The sequence below is a fragment of the Mus caroli genome, unplaced genomic scaffold, assembly GCF_978045245.1.
Source record: "Mus caroli unplaced genomic scaffold, Mus_caroli_1 scaffold_9, whole genome shotgun sequence".
NCBI classification, from domain to species: Eukaryota; Metazoa; Chordata; class Mammalia; order Rodentia; family Muridae; genus Mus; species Mus caroli.
In genome coordinates, this window is record NW_028227264.1 from 75,429,904 (window position 1) to 75,445,260 (window position 15,357).

The 15,357-nt window shown below is 48.8% G+C and overlaps 1 protein-coding gene across 2 annotated transcripts in view; it reads right to left on the bottom strand.

Annotated features, from left to right (window-relative positions):
• Positions 1-15,357, bottom strand: part of Col18a1 (collagen type XVIII alpha 1 chain) — a 122,836-nt gene that overhangs the window by 76,148 nt on the left and 31,331 nt on the right. The window lies entirely within an intron of this gene.

The following is a 15,357-nucleotide window of genomic DNA, read 5'->3' on the forward strand; positions in this document are numbered from 1 at the left end:
CTGACGCAGCCAGAAAATACACAGCCTCATGACTTCTTTGTAATCACAAGGATGTAGCTCACAAGCAGACTTTAAGATCAGGGAGAAGTCAGGTACAGAAAGGGGGAGGGGGGCCTTTTTCATATATATCTCGTTCGGTCTCCAGGTGGGCGTGGTCAATCATGCCTGGCAGTATGCATACCCAGGCTGCTCCTCCAGGTAGCCAGAAACAAAGCCTGACCATGCAAAGCTGCACTGATTGGCCAACTGGTCACAATCCTCTGGGGACAATGCTGGGCTTTCCTGAGGACAGTGGTGGGTAGCATCCTACAAGGCTTGGCCTCTACCCTGGGTGGCTCCTCTTCTCTCATCTGTCCCCTCTGAATCCAGATCTCACCCAGGGAGTGGCACTATTAGGAGGTGTGGCCTTGTTGGAGTGGGTGTGGCCTTGTTGAAGTGGGCGTGTTGCTGTGGGTGTGGGCTTTAATACCCTAGTCTGCCTGAAAGTCAGTCCTCTGCTAGCAGCCTTCAGATGAAGATGTAGAACTCCCAGCTCCTCCTGTACCATGCCTGCCTGGATGGTGCCATGTTCCTGCCTTGATGATAACGGACTGAACCTCTGAACCTGTAAGCCAGCTCCAATTAAATGTTCTTGTAAATGCTGGGCGTGTTGGCACATGCCTTTAATCCCAGCACTTGGGAGGCAGAGGCAGGTAAATTTCTGAGTTCAAGGCCAGCCTGGTCTACAGAGTGAGTTCCAGGACAGCCAGGGCTACACAGAGAAACTCTGTCTCAAAAAACAAAAAACAAAAAAAACAAAACAACAAAAAAAGTTCTTGTAAGAGTTGCCTTGGTCATGGTGTCTGTTCATAGCAGTAAAACCCTAACTAAGACACCGTAGGAGATCCAAAAGTGGATAAGGAATATGGGAACCAGTCAGGTGCTGCAAGGGAGTCCCTAAGGCTCTAATGTTTCCAGCCCCTCTCTATCGCACCAACTCTCTTGGGAGGACACATGGGGGACTCTTCCTCCACTATATCTGTGGTAGGAGCCTCCTATGCTCACCGAAACCTCCCCTTGGAGTCTTCCATGACTAGGACCTCCAGGCTCATGGTAACTAGATAAGCGAACCTGTCACCTTTGGGTCTGTTGACTTATATGCCAGGCATAGAAGAACAAAGACAAATTTGGGGCTGGAGCTGATCACCCTTGAGGGATCTAGGTCTCATCGGAGAGACGAAGTGTTAAGGATGTTGTAGAAGCTAAGTACCCTTGTCTTACCCAGGACCTGTGGACAGCCCCATACGGTCAACGGAAATTTTACAAATGTAATCAGTCAACGATCCCATGACAAGGCCCTCTGGACAATCAGGTTGAACCTGGATTTCTCAATCATTACTTTAAGGGACAGAAGAGAGAGATACAGGCTCACCCAAGAGGACACCACTGGAGAACAGAAACAGAAGTTATGGTGACGTAATCACATCCCCAAGAGACCCTGGGGCAGCCAGGATGAGGCCTGAGGTCTTGTTTGTAGCTACCTAGGATGTGGGATTTTCTATTAGGCCCCAGAAACTCCCAGAGCCACCCAGGAACAGTGGGGGCAGGAAGAAAGGGCGGAACTCCCAGGGTTACAGTGGCCTCTGCTGGAGGCAGCCCAGGCTGGCATGTGGTCATTGCTAATTCATGTGACTGCGACCTGTGACCTCAACTCACAAGGGACCCTGGGCAAGGAGGAGCCAGGTGTCAGGCTGTGCCTAGCTGTGCAGTCCACAAGCCTTTCCGCTCCATGAAGTGCAGGCCCTTGGACTCCCTGGGCTTTGGCCACCATCCCAGGAACCCCAGGAGGGCTGCTCATTAAGCAACAGGGAGCCCAGCCTCAGCACCTCACCTAGATCCGAGGCCCCACAGCCTAGAGCCGTAAACAGAGGCTACCACATGTTTTATTTCTCAGAATGTTCTGTTAGAAAACTACCAAAGGGGCTGGCGAGATGGCTCAGTGGGTAAGAGCACCCGACTGCTCTTCCGAAGGTCCAGAGTTCTAATCCCAGCCACCACATGGTGGCTCACAACCATCCGTAACGAGATCTGGCGCCCTCTTCTGGAGTGTCTGAAGACAGCTACAGTGTACTTACATGTAATAAATAAATAAATCTTTAAAAAAAAAAAAAAAAAGAAAACTACCAAATAAGCAGGGCAAGTGGTGTCGTAACACCTTTAATCCCAGCGCTCGGGAAGCAGGAGCAGGCGAATCTTGGTGAGTTTGAGGCCAACCTGGTCTACAGTGTGAGTTCTAGGACAGCCAGGGCTACAACGAAAAACCTTGTCTTAAGAATAAAAAGAAGGAAGAAGAAGGAGGAAGAGGAGGAGAAGGAGAAAGAAGGAGGAAGAAGAAGAGGAAGGAGGAGGAGAAGGAGAAAGAAAGAAACCAAACCAAGCTACTGAAGCAGCATGAGCAGAAATAGGGAACCAACAGAAGAATATCCAGGAAGCCCAAACTGGAACCTCAGCAAGCTTTCCCTGTCTTCCTTCAGTTGTAGGGAAAGAGAGAACACACTGCCAAGAACGGAGCCAGGAAGAGTAGGGAGGGACTATAGAGAACTTCGCTGTCACCAAATCATTAAAGGACACTTCCGTGGCTGCTTGAGACTATCTGCACACTGCCAATCATTTAGGAGACCCATGCCAGAGCATCAGGTCCGAGGCATTTCTCATTCTCCAGCCTTCTCTCTCTAGTCTCTTCCCTTTCCCCAGCAGTCCCTTACAGCTCTGGTATTGCAGTGTGTCAGTATAGCCCAGGATTCTATCTCTGGTCCCCTCTGTCTTCTGAGATCGCCAAACTGGCCCCAGGGAGTCTCAAGACCTCTCCCCACAAGCCTGAGAGCTACTTGGCCCTTAAGAGCCCACAGCATCTCCTCTAGAAGAAACCTGTACCCTCCCAGGGCTGCTGCCAAGGGCTGCCCATGTGGGATAGAAAAAAAAAAAAAAAAAAAACACTGGCTGGGCATGGTGGCGCACGCCTTTAATCCCAGCACTCGGGAGGCAGAGGCAGGCGGATTTCTGAGTTCGAGGCCAGCCTGGTCTACAAAGTGAGTTCCAGGACAGCCAGGGCTATACAGAGAAACCCTGTCTCGAAAAACCAAAAAAGAAAGAAAAGAAAAGAAAAGAAAAGAAAAGAAAAGAAAAGAAAAGAAAAGAAAAGAAAAGAAAAGAAAAGAAGCACTACTCACTCAACAGAGGCTAGCTATGCTCAGCCTGGATCTACATATCACCCTCCTCAGAGTTCCCCAGAGAAAGCCTGCTTAAGGATCAGGTGGGGGGAGAGAGAGAGAGAGAGAGAGAGAGAGAGAGAGAGAGAGAGAGAGAGAGAGAATGAATATGATGGCACTAACTCTTTGCTAGAAAGTGAACAACCACAGGAGGTCTGGGATCTGTGGTGAAGAATTCTGCCTTCATCGGGCAACAGCTGGTGGTGGAAATTCCCATGGCCAGAATTCGGGTGGAGATCCTTGAGAATCTGCGCCCTGGGGGCCCATTGCTGTTTTTGCATGGCTGGAAGAAAGGCTAGCCTTCCCCCCACAGTGAGGTGCCACGCTGTGCCCGGGCCCATGGCCAACAGTCTATTCTCATTTCCTACCCTGCCATCAGATTCTTTGAAAAATTTAAGATGACTCCCAAGTCCAGTTGAGTATGTCACTGAGGTCACAGCAGCAGGGGATTGGGAGAGACAAAGGTCCCTAGCTTCTGTCAGCTCTGGACCCCAGCCTGATCCACTTCCTCCCAATGGCAGCTCAGAAACCCACCTGTGGCCCGCCAAGCCACACCTGGCAGCTGGCTTCCTGGCTCTTCCCCAGCTGTCTCACCAGGTGGCACGTGGTCAAGTAACACAATAAATTCTACCCAGAATCCATGGAATGCAATTAGGGAAGAGTAGAGATGCCAAAAAAACAAGCAGTGCAGCAGGGCTGGACTACCCCCACCCCCACCCCCTATCCATCTCCTGCAGCCTGGAAGCCAGGTGGCACCCCAGATCAGCTTCCCACCAACTCTGGGCTACTGATGACATGGGGAAAGAAACGGGTGAGTGGCCCAGGTTCTCACTCAAACGTTTCCCAGAGCCTTTCTCCGACTTTCACCCACACTACAGAGGATACTGATTCACGCGGGCCATGATTCATTCGGGCCATGATTCACCGGACAGGACTTAAAGCTGAGCTGCTAAGGTGAGTAACTGCTGAGATCCCTTCAAAGTCAGGCTCTGGCATCCTGGAGTGTGCCAGCCTCCGTGTGTCCACCAAGGCAGGCACTCCAGGAAAACACTCTGATTCTGCTAAGGCCTGTACTTGTCCGGCAGCTAAGACTGTCAGGACATGGTCTCAGACGAGGCGCTGGCCACCAGAGGGAGCCATAGATCCAGCTTCCTTAGCCACTAGAGGGAGCCATAGACCCAGTTTCCTTAGCCACTTGCAAGCTCTTCTAAGGCGCTCTTTGTGGTATGATAGATACTATATCAGGAATGAAATTTATATACAGTAACTCTGAGCGAGAGAAAAACTTCTCAGCCCACAATCGGCACATGGCACCTCTGACCACACCTTTGCTCTTACTTACATACGCAAGCACACACACACAAACACAAACACACAGGAGGAGCCAATAGGCGTAAATGGAGCCTGTCCCCTACGGTGCCCTGTTTTACAGAGGTGTCAGGCCACCCTTATGTGGGCAGCTCCAGTCCCACCAGCAGCCTCTAAGCCTCCTCTCTGACTGCATCACTAGGTGCTTGCCTGTGAAGAAGTATTAAAAAAGTATAGCAAAGTAAAAACAAAATTCGAGGCTTTTGGGCCCAGGCTTGGGAGTGTAGCCTTTGTGGCTTAGTGCTCCAGGTACTGGTCATAAAACAGATAGCGACATTCCTTCCTCCACCCACCTGCTTCCTGGGTTCAATTCAAAGAATGACACCCTGACCATTACTGGAACCTGCAATGCAAATGTGCTATCTTTAGGGGCTCTTAGATTGTTAGGGGCTCTTAGAAACTGTCTTGAGAGATAACCTGACACTTGTGACTTTATACTTCCTTGTGACTCTTAACTGGTATTTTTGGTATTTTCCAACAACGCCCTCCCCACCTCCATGAATTGTGGTTTCTTCCTTTAAATACCCCCTTACTCAGCTACTCGGGGCGCCATGGTCCTCTACCCCTGCGTGGTGTATGACCATGGGCCCGAGAACGCTCTCGAATAAAAATCCTCTTGCAGTTGCAGCAAGATCGTTTCTTGTGGGTGATTTTGGGGTGTCGCCTCTCCTGAGTCAGAACGTGAGGGAGTCCTCACGTTGTGGGTCTTTCATTTGGTGCGTTGGCCGGGAAACGCGACCACCCCTCACACCCGAGAACCGACTTGGAGGTATGGGGATCCCCTCTTGTGTGTGTGCCGGCCGGTGTCTCTGTTTTGAGTGTCTGTTTTCTGAAACGAACATTGGAACATGTGCTTGTTGTGTTGGGTTGTTTGTGTCTTGTCCTATGTTTCTGAAGCATGGCGAAGTCTGAGTTCGGATCCATCTGAGTTTATTAAATTTGTGTCTTGGTTTTCGGGTTGCGAGATTGTGGGTTCGAGTCCCACCTCGTGCCTTGGTTTTACACCTGGCAGAGTGAAATTTGTGTCTTGGTTTTCGGGTTGCGAGATTGTGGGTTCGAGTCCCACCTCGTGCCTTGGTTTTACACCTGGCAGAGTGAAATTTGTGTCTTGGTTTTCGGGTTGCGAGATCGTGGGTTCGAGTCCCACCTCGTGCCTTGGTTTTACACCTGGCAGAGTGAGGAACAAGTGTGCTTCTCTGGTTTTGGTCGTCTAGGTAGAAATGGATGCTGGTGTTTGTAGACGATGGGGTGATGGGGTCTGAAATGCGCGCGCGGTCGGTATTTGCAGCTGTCCTTTTGGGCCGTAAGGACCGGAGGACTGTGGTCGGCAGACGTGCTAGGAGGACCACAGGCTGTGGCCCTGGGGGACGCCCTGGGAGGTAAGGAGAGCCAGGGACGCCTGGCCGTCTCCGGATCGGTCAGAGGGACCGAGTTCTGTTGAAGCGGAAGCTTCCCCCTCCAAAATCGTCTAATTCTCTTGCCTGCTTGTAGAGGACAAGAAAGGGTCGAATGTGTCTGGATCTGTTGGTTTCTGTTTTATGTGTTTTTGTGTGTTTAGAGCTATGTGAAAATCTAGAAAAGCAAAGGTAATTCTCACAGGTGCTTTATACCCTGACTAGAGATAGTTTACACCTGAGATGTGAGAGAATGGGTTTTGAGAAAAGCAGTACTCTCCGACTATCTGGAGATAATTTGGTAAAAAATAAAATAAAATAAACAGTATTAATTGGTCTTTGGAGCCCTGCACCTGTAGTTAGGAATCTAGTGTGGCTAGAGAAGTCCTGCTAGGAGCTGATTATAAATGCTGCTCTTATAGGGACCAGCAGCTTCTCAAGTTCTACAAAAATCTCTGTGTTTGTGATAATTAGATTCATCAGGTGACAAGGTGCTCCTCTCTTGAAATTACAGCTAGAAAAATTAAGAATTTTGGTTGGTTTAAATGAGCAAATGTATGCGGCCATTTCATTTTTTTTTTGTTTCTAAATAGTTTCAAAAGTATAAATATGTTTTTATATGTCTTGGTTATAGATTAGTGGCTCATAAGTTATTAGTTATGATTAAAAATTTGTAACATTGGTAACAAAAAGTTGACTTAAAACTGGTAACTCTGGGTTAGAGTAATTTAGAACTACAACATGCAGCATGAGACAATCCATGGGAACAGGTCTCTAAAGATACGCCTAAATTGAGTAATATTCTATGTAATTCTTATCCTAGAAATCCGATTTATAAAAGATAAGATTTAGGGTAGTGTCTTTTTGAAATATTGGCAGCTACACCTTCTTGTGTTTGTGTGCAGGAACAGGCCACCAAAATTTGTAGCAAGTAATGTTTTTGGAGTTCATTTTTAAAGAAAAAACTACAAGAGAAATTAAAGGTTTCTCCCAAATCGCAGCCACCAGCCAATTCGGCTCCCTATGAAGCCTCCTGAGTGGCCTAGTCCACAACCTTCCCCTTATCCACAGCCTCAACCCCAGCTGCCAAGGGAACCCTAAACCCCTCGGGGTGTCGAGAGGCGGACCGCTGCGGGTACATGGAACTGCAGAGCACAGAGTCCAGGCGGACTCTGGTGGACCCGCCCAAACTTTAAACCCTTCAGTACTGGTCATTTTCCTCTGTTGGTATTTATAACTGGAAAATTAACCACCCCCTTTCTCAGGATCCCCAAAGCCTCACAGGGTTGGTAGAGTTCCTTATGTTTTCTCATCAGCCTACTTGAGATGATTATCAACAGCTGTTGCAGATGCTCTTAACAACCGAAGAGCGAGAGAGAATTCTGTTAGAAGCTAGAAAAATGGCCCGGAAGCCAACGGAGGTCTACACAGCTACAAAATGAGATCGACATGGGATTCCTTTTGACTCGCCCCAGTTGCGACTGCGACATGGCTGAAGGTAAGGAGAGCTTGAAAATCTAACGCCAGGCTCTGGTCTCCAAGGTGCCTCAAGATGGGCCCACTAATTTGGCTAAGGTAAGAGGTAATGCAGGGGCCGATCGAACCTCCCTCAATGTTCCTTGAAAGACTTATGGAAGCCTTCAGGCAGTTCACTCCCTTTAATCTTACCTCGGAAGCCCAGAAGGCCTCAGTGGCCTGGCTGGCCTTCATAAGGCAGTTGGCCCCCGATATCAGAAAGAAGCTTCAGAGAAAAGAGGGAGACAGTTAGGCAATCTAGTGAAAGAGGCAGAGAAAGTGTGTGTGTGAGAGAGAGAGAGGCGGGAGGCAGAAGAAAGAGAAAACAGGAGGGATCATAGACAAGAGAAAAATTTGACTAGAATCTTGGCCACAGTGATAGGAGAGAAAGAAAAAGACAGGATCTAGACAGGAAACCTGGGCAACTGAAGACCGAGCCTCAGCTAAAAAGGCTCAGCTGTGTCAAACTGAAGTTACTTATTTGAGAGACACCCTTCGAGACGGGAAGTAGTGGCTAACTACACCAAGGCAAGTAAGAAAATTCTTGGGTACTGCTGGCTTCTACAGACTCTAGACACCTGGGTTGGCGACCTTAGCTGCCTTGTTGTACCCCCTAACCAAGAAAGGGGAGGTGTTTTGTGGATCCCGGATTGCCAGAAAGCCTTTAAAAAATTAAAAAGGCCCTCTTGATGGCCAGCCTTTGCCTGACCTAACCAAGCCTTTCACTCTTTATGTGGAAGAGAGATCAGGGGTCGCCAGAGGAGTTCTTGCTCAGACTTTGGGACTTTGAAAAAGGCCAGTGGCTTACCTATCCAAGAAGTTACACCCTGTTGCCAGTGGGTGATTTTCTTGCCTGAAAGCTATTGCTGCCATAATCTGCTTGTCAAGGATGCTGATAAGCTCACTCTGGGACAGTAACTAGCTGTAATGGCATCCCACGCTCTTGAAAGCATTATCCAAAAGCCCCCTGACTGATGGATGACTACCAACGCTCCTGTGACTGAACGAGTGACCTTCGCTTCGTTCCACCTGCTGTCCCACTGCGTGAGACTGCACCTACTCATCACTGTGCTGAGAAACTGGTACTTGAAATGATCTGAAGGATCAGATCAGCCTTGGCCTGAGGGTTCGAGCTGGTACACTGATGACAGTAGCCTCGAGGTTAAAGGTAAGCAGAAGGCGGGGACAGCAGTATGGTGGTGGACAGAAAGCAAGTGATCTAGGCCAGCAGCCTCCCTGAAGAGACGTCGGCCCAGAAAGCTGAACTTGTGACTTTGAGACAAGGTCCATAAATGGCAAAAGAAAAGTCTACACTGACAGCAGGTATGCTTTTGCCACTGTACGGAGCAATATACAGACAAAGAGGGCTGTTGACATCTGCAGAGAAAGACCTAAGATGCTGTGGCTAAAGAAAATCAGATAGCAGATCTAACTGCCAAACAGGTGACTCAAGGAGCAATGATCCTGGCAGTCAAGGAGCCTAAAGATTATTATGACATCAGAGAGACCAGCTTTAGATACACCCCTGAGCACTATCAAGTTATGGACAGTATTTGACTCGCCTGGGGGCCAAGAAATTAAAAGGTGTGGTTAGGTCCTTTGACTGCTATGTTACAGGACTCTCTGACTTGACAGAAGAAATAGCCAAAAGATGCAAGGCCTGTGCTATGACGAGGTAGAATTTACAGAAATTAAGCCAGCTAGATATTGCAACAAGTACTTGTTAGTGTTTATAGACACCGTTTCAAGATAGATAGAAGCTTTTCCTACCAGGACTAAAGATCCTAAAAGAAATCTTCCCAAGGTAATGGACCTGCCTTTGTTGCCCAGGTAAATCAGGGACTGGCCAAGATATTAGAGATTAGTTAAAAGTTACATTGTACATGCAGGCCCCAAAGCTCAGGACAGGTAGAGAGAATAAATAGAACCATTAAGAGACCCTTACCAAATTGACAGCGGAGACTGGCGCTAATGATTGGATAGCTCTCCTACCCTTTGCTCTTCAGAGTTAGAAACACCCCTGGACAGTTTAGACTGACCCCCTTATAAATTACTCTACAGGGGGCCCCCTCCACTGGTAAAAATAGCCTCTGTACATAGTGCTGACATGCTGCTTTCCCAGCCTTTGTTCTCTAGGCTCAAGGTGCTCCAGTGAGTGAGACAGCGAGCGAAAAAGCAGCTCCAGAAGGCCTGCTCCAGAAGACCTGCTAGACATCTCCACGCAGAAAACCTTGAGACTCGGGTGGAAAGGCCCTTATCTTGTACTCTTGACCACCCTACTTTCTACCTTTATGAGACCCCTTTTGATTTTGCTTCTGCTTTTAATTATAGGTCCATGTGTGTTAAATAGACAAGTCACCTTTATTAAAACAAGAATTAATGCAGTGTGGCTTTTAGTTTTGAGATAACAGTACCATGCCCTAAAGGATCAACTATGTCAGGGAAAAGATAGTGTCTAGTTCTAAGATTAGAACTATTAAAAAAAAAAAAAGGGGGGAATGAAGAAGTATTAAAAAAGTATAGCAAAGTAAAAACAAAATTCGAGGCTTTTGGGCCCAGGCTTGGGAGTGTAGCCTTTGTGGCTTAGTGCTCCAGGTACTGGTCATAAAACAGATAGCGACATTCCTTCCTCCACCCACCTGCTTCCTGGGTTCAATTCAAAGAATGACACCCTGACCATTACTGGAACCTGCAATGCAAATGTGCTATCTTTAGGGGCTCTTAGATTGTTAGGGGCTCTTAGAAACTGTCTTGAGAGATAACCTGACACTTGTGACTTTATACTTCCTTGTGACTCTTAACTGGTATTTTTGGTATTTTCCAACAACGCCCTCCCCACCTCCATGAATTGTGGTTTCTTCCTTTAAATACCCCCTTACTCAGCTACTCGGGGCGCCATGGTCCTCTACCCCTGCGTGGTGTATGACCATGGGCCCGAGAACGCTCTCGAATAAAAATCCTCTTGCAGTTGCAGCAAGATCGTTTCTTGTGGGTGATTTTGGGGTGTCGCCTCTCCTGAGTCAGAACGTGAGGGAGTCCTCACGTTGTGGGTCTTTCACCTGGCCCAGCACCATACAGCCACAAACAGATGATGATGTATTATGTACCGTCTCCTGGTGGGTAGCAAGCACTTCCCTTTGCATGTAATGCAAACCCCATGAGTGGGGTCCTGGGGTGAAGGGTGGGGAGCCCAGAAACTGGACAGCAAGGCACAGAACAGCGCGACTCTGCCCTATGTTCCACATGGGGAGTGGATTTTCCCTCTACACCAATGCTGGAGAAGAACCCAGGCCTCCCACCCACCCAACTAGGTAAATTTGCTCTGTCCGAGCCATAGCTATGTCATATGGGTCAGAAATGAGCCGTTTTGTCTTTTCCTCTGTGAGAACAAATACCCAAGAGGCCTGCCATCCTCAGAAGCTATGGTTGCTGGGCCTCACAGCAGCGATTAATCTACAGGTGGATGTAAAAGACCTCTTCACCCTGGAAGCCTAAACACTGGGGCTCTCTTAGGGAGAAGGGGGGTTCATCCTGAGGGGCTCCCCGCCATGCTAGTCTTCAGAGTGGAGCCAAGGAATTACAGGGGTGAGTGAGTGGCTTCCAGAGTCTAGGAAAGCCAGAATGGTTTTCCCAGCAGGAACCTGCCTGTTACATTTCCTGACTCCTGTAGCCAGTCGCACACACTTCCTGCTTCCAGCTGGGTACTTGTCTTAATCCAAGGACTCTTGCTGGCTTCTTAGAGCAGCTTCAGGAAGCCCAGTCTTACCTGTGGAGGTCCACAGCTCCTTTGTAGCTTTGACCTATCTCTGGAATCCAGAGTTTCTGTGCATGCCCCAACCCCTCACTGCCCCCACCACCCCACCCCTGCCTGTCCCTGTTTCCCTGCTGTCTTCTGAGGCCTCATCTGTAAGGTCTTCCTTGTGTGAGGCCCTCGTAGATCTTAAATGAGATTTCAGTGTTTCTTGGCTTTCCTGTTTGTATCTGGACTCTAGACCCTAGCTTCTCTCTGATCTTGGGAAGGTCTGGTCCTACCCCTCAAGTTATTGACAAATAATCCTGCAAAATACAATAAAACTGTCTTGGCCATGCCATGTAGCCATAAAGGTTTCCAGCACGTCACTCTTTATACTTTGAACAAGCACTTTGTGGGCCGCCCCAGCCCCAGACCCCACCCTGAGGAGCCTTGGGTTTCCATCTGGAAATCATTGCAGGTCAGCGTGGAGCATCTCCCAGCTGCAGGCAAATCTGTTAATGCCATTCGGCAAACAAGCTGTTCTCTGAAAGAACTGGACGGCGACAGGCAGCTTCATCCCACGTGAATCGAGGGAGCTGTGGGCTGGCCCCACACAGAGGCCTCCGAAGCATGCAGAGATCAGCGCCCATCAAAGGACCTTGGTTGGGGTTCCACCCCAGGAACCCGCCTTCCCTTTGCCAAAGGAAAAGCTGCCTACACATAATACCAAAGCCCAAGGGGCATATTTTCGAAAATGTGCGTTCCTTAGCCTGTAAGATGCAAAATACACACCCTTCCAGTACCCTGGTGATTTGGCCCACCATGCTTCAGGGTAGACATGACTGTAAGCTGTAAAAAACAGAGGTGAAATACAGACATTTTCCTCTGCTTGCCTGGCTGCTGGCCACAGGTCCACCCAGCTCCACAGCCTTCCTGGTCTACAGCCCCCACAGTGAAGACAGTGAGCTGCCCATGCCTTGCTAGGCCCAGCCTGCAGGCCCCAACAAAGCCTATTTAGCCAAATTAAAAAGTTGTTTCACTCTATAAGGGGGCTGGGAATGTATTCCATACTGGGCTCCAAAATCACAAAGAATGTGGTCTCAAGGAGTTACAGATGACACAGAAAATGGGGGTATCACAGTCCATCACATGTACCCTGTAATGGAGCCAAGGCAGGGATGGCTACCTCTAGAACATGTTCCCCAAAAAGATTAAAGGTAAGGCCTTTGTCTACTGTGTCCCACCTATTCCTAGGGCCTTCCTGACACCACACACACACACACACACACACACACACACACACACACACTTTACAAAGAGGTAACCCTTACAGCTTAAAGACGTGAACTGCCAAGGCCACTGTCACTGATATTGATGGTTGCATAAAAGATGTTAGAAGACATGAGAGAACTTTGTTAGGTAGGATTTTGAAATACCCTTAAAAAACATTGTGCACAAGGGCTACAAATCATTTGGCCTTAGAGAGGTCCCCTGTGAGGGTTTGTCTACACTCATCCCAGGGAGTGGCACTATTAGAAGGTGTGACCTTGTTAGAGTAGGTGTGTCACTGTGGGCATGGGCTTGAATACCGTCATTCTAGCTGTCTGGAAGTCAGTATTCTGCTAGCAGCCTTCAGATGAAGATGTTGAACTCTCAGCTCCTCCAGTACCATGTCTGCCTGGATGCTGCCATGCTCCTGCCTTGATGGTAATGGACTGAACCTCTGAACCTGTAAGCCAGTACCAACTAAATGGTCTATTCACAGCAGTAAAACCCTAACTAAGACATCCCCCAAGGAGACTCACAGACCCCCATGCAAAGGCTCCTCCCCTCCAACCAGACCCAGATGGGCAGGGCTAAGCACTGCCCTGTCTAACCCAGGCGTTGCTATTTTGGTGTGAAGGACAAACAGACAAGGATGGGACAGTAGCCCAGAGGGGCTCAAAGGAGGAGAAGAGGGACCTGGGGGGTAGCATTTTCATGGCTGCCCTGGGTAGTCCACAAACTACCTTGACAGTAATGTCACCCCTGTTTGCAGAACCCACCAAGCCTCTCCAACTCCTGCGCCTCACTTGACAAGCACGAGCTGAGCTGGGTGTCACTCTCCTAAATTGGCAACCCCAGCCCTGCAAGGCTCACCCATGATGGTTGCCTAGTCTCTGCTCCAGGGAGAGGCCAGGATGCTGTGACATAGCTGAGCAATAGTCTGAATGGGCATCAAATGGCTGGTCCTCCAAACCCACGCCTGCAAACCTACCACCCATAGAAGAGTATACGCAACAGAGGCTGGAAGAGCCCCGCCTACAAAGGGCAGCTACCTCTGCAAAGGTGGTGCATCTATGCCTGACTCAGCACATTTGCAAAAGAGAAACACTGAGGCTTAAAGGCCACAGGAGACCAGGTAGAGTGGGGTCCCCGGATGGAAGAAGGGGTGCTGGTGGTCGGTGTTAAGAGAACATGGTCAGAGTTCACGCTGGGCTGCAGACTGGAGTCCCGCGTGCTCTGCTGAACTCTCTGCCCCCTCTCCCTGAGCAGTGGTCCTAGAAGGGAGCGTCCCCAGGAGGGCGAACCCAGGTCCCCTGGACTTGGACTTTTTACATCTTCTAAGAATACTAACTATAAAAATAAAAGACGTCTGCTATTCCTCTTTTTAAAAAAAAAAAAAGAATAAAATGTCCCTTTATCTCCATCTGAACAAACAGTGCCCCCCACCCCTTGTCCTTCTCAATACTGACAAGGTCAAACAAAGTTCGACATTAAAGGGATCCCAGACCCTTTTCGGAAGGGAAGGGTTGTTGTTATTTTCTTTGGCTGGGCTGGTTTCAGAGTTTCAAAGAAGACTGTCATCTGTGGGAACAGCTGGCTTTCAGAGCTTATCAGTGGTTGTCACAGTCAGTGTGGGGAAGGGGGCAGAGGCCTCTCTGCTCACAATAGACATTTCCAGATAGAGTCAAGAGGGGGGACAGGGGATTACAGGGGACTAGTGTTCTCTGTCTTTGGTTTCTGTCCTGGGGAACATAAACAGATCTCGGCAGAAGGTGTGGGTCTTTCCCGCTTCTCGGGCGCCTTGAGGTCCTCTGAGCTCAGCCTACAGAAGTCCAGGGGAAAGGACCTTAGGCTTCTCAGCCTGCCCGGATCCTGTAGTGCCCACCTGAAAGATGAGCTGCAGGCTAGATAGGGTAGAATAGGGTAGGGTAGGGTAGGGTAGGATAGGGTAGGGTAGGGTAGGATAGAAGGTGGCTCTGCCAATAAACCAAACAGAAACTGGCTCTTTTCCTGCAAGGTCTTGACCACTCCCTGAGCTATGTGGCCCAGACAGCCCTCTAGGGTCCGAGAACAGAGAAGAGGCAAATCGAAGGACCTTGCATTTGGAACACAAGGGTCACTCACATTGAAATAAGTGTAGATGTGGAAAAGGAAGGACATGATGGCTCTCTCCAAAGCCTGTGTGGCCAGAGGCAGCAGCAGCAGCAGAATGTGTGTGCATAGGGGGCAAAGTGAGGAATGCCCCATCTGCAAATGATTCACCAACCCCCAGACTATCACTCACCCATTGGTATTTATTCACTTTAAACCCAACAGCAACTTATTTGGACCGAGTGGCCTTAAGACATGGAAGTTGGACTGGAGAGATGGCTCAGTGGTTAGGAGTGGTTAGAGATCCTGCATTCAATTCCCAGCAACCACATGGTGGCTCACAACCATCTGTAATGAGATCTGACGCCCTCTTCTGGTGCGTCTGAAGATGGCTATAATATATGTATATACATAAAATAAATAAGTAATTCTTTTATTCAATTTATGTAGATGAGTACATTGTCGTTCTCTTTAGACACACCAGAAGAGGGCGCCAGATCCCATTACAGATGGTTGTGAGTCACCCTGTGGTTGCTGGGAATTGAACTCAGGACCTATGGAAGAGCAGTCAGTGCTCTTGACCATTGAGCCATCTCTCCGGCCCCAAATAAGTAATTTTAAAACAAAATCAGAAACAGAAACAGAGCCGTGGCACACGCCTTTAATCCAAGCACTTGGGAGGCAGAATCAGGCGGATTTCTGAGTTCGAGGCCAACCTGGTCTACAAAAGTGAGTTCCAAGG